We start from the raw sequence: 2139 nt of genomic DNA, 5'->3' as shown, positions 1-2139 counted from the left end.
TTCACCACTCACATCCATCCACTCTTCCCCATAAACCTACCTCATAAACTCCACCTACCTTTAAAAATTCAAAACCAATTTTCCACCCAAACCCACCCATATGGCCGAACCAATACCCCCCTCCCTTCCCTATATAAAGACCTCCATTCTTTATCAAATTCACACAACACACCCCTCTACACCACCCTTGGCCGAAACCACATCTCCCTCTCCCTCTCCTCTATTTCTTCTTCTACTTCTATTCTTTTATTTATTGCTCGAGGGCGAGCAATATTCTAAGTTTGGTGTGGTAAAAGCATAAGCTTTTTGTTTTTCCATTACCATTGATGGCACCTAAGACCGGAGAATCCTCTAGAAGAGGGAAAGGGAAGACAAGAGCTTCCACATCCGAGTCATGGGAGATGGAAATGTTCATCTCCAAAGCCCATTACAAGGTGACCATAGCTTGCTTCATACCAACAATCTCTGTGGGATTCGACCCTTACTCACGTAAGGTATTACTTGGACGACCCAGTGCACTTGCTGGTTAGTTGTATCGAAGTTGTGACAATTATGAATTAAGATCAGAGCACCAAGCTTTGGAGCCATTACCAGGATTTGTTCGAACCTGGAGATCACAATTTCGTGCACCAGTGAGATTTTATGACGAGGTTGACAACACCCAAGCTCAAAAGGAAGAACTTGAACTACTTCTAGAGGTCCAAGAACAAGCGCAAATAAGACAAGCAACACTAAAGCAAAGGATGGCAATAAGGTACAACCAAAAAGTCATTCGAAGAAGCTTCGCCATAAACAACCTAGTCCTTATTCGAAATGACATCAGAGTAAACAAGTCGGGCGAATGGAAGCTCACTGCAAACTGGAAGGGGCCTGTTCATACCCTGGGTCGAGCTATCTGACCCGGGATGATCGGCGACACAGCGACCGACCTCTTCAGGTCAGACTACCCGACCTCTTCTAAAAGAGCTCGGCCAAATCGACAGGAAAGCCCAATAAAGGGCCCAAATAGAGGAAGACGACCCAAATCCAAAGGCAATACCCAGCCTACAGAGATAAAGGCGGTTCCCTTGAAGATAGGCTGACTTCATCCAAAACAGGATAAGATAAGATAAGATAACTAACTTATCTTATCAGAAAGGTCAGCCCACACTACTATAAATACACTGGAGCACCCAGGTATAACTCATATTCTGATTCTACAATAAACCTGTTTAATACCCATGCTAACTTAAGCATGTCTCTTGTAGGTACCCCCCACCCTTCGGTGGCCAAGGATCAGCAGTGTAACAAGTCCAACAAGTTGGACACAACAGCGCCGGCCGCCACCAGCCAGCCGGACACGTCATCTCCGACCAGTACAGAAGATCTCATCCGAGATCGACCTCCAGTTTCAGGTAACCCTCGGAACATTGGCGCCGTTATTGGGGAACCTGAAAGTCATCCCAAAACCATGGCAGACGGCCATGACAACGACCACGACTCAGATCTGGAAAACAGAACACCGCACAAGAACGCGAACACTACGCTAAAGGATACTCCAGAATCCAACGGGAACAAAAACTCACCAAATCCGGGAGCCATAGAAGCACTTCAGGATCGCTTAAAGCAACTTGAAAAAGAAACCCAGCAACAACGGGAGGTCGGAAAGGATCTGTAAAGAGAGGTACGGCGACGCCGAGAACTGGAAGAAAAACTACAGCAATTAGAGGCCGACCTCAAATCAAAAGCTCCACGGACCACTCCTGAGGAAAATTCACGCAAAGAACAAGATCCGTTCACCAGAGAAATCATGAAGACCAAAATCCCAAAAGATTTCAAGCTCCCAGATATGGTTTTGTATGATGGCACCACAGATCCCAACCATCATCTCAGCAATTTCAGAAGCAGAATGTACCTTATCGATGCCTCAGATGCCATTCGCTGCAAAGCTTTTCCAACGACTCTCACGAAAACGGCGATCAGATGGTTCGACAACTTACCTCCGAAGTCCATCTCAAACTTCGACGACCTGGCTAAAAAGTTCCTGGCCAGATTCTCCATCCAGAAAGATAAGGCCAAGCACGCACCCAGCTTACTAGGGATCAAGCAAGGAGATCGGGAGAGCCTCCGCAACTACATGGAAAGATTCAACAAAACATG

This window comes from Arachis ipaensis, chromosome B08 (genome assembly GCF_000816755.2).
Source record: "Arachis ipaensis cultivar K30076 chromosome B08, Araip1.1, whole genome shotgun sequence".
Classification (NCBI taxonomy): Eukaryota; Viridiplantae; Streptophyta; class Magnoliopsida; order Fabales; family Fabaceae; genus Arachis; species Arachis ipaensis.
The sequence above is the reverse complement of the archived record's forward strand: the minus strand, read 5'-3'. Positions refer to the sequence as shown.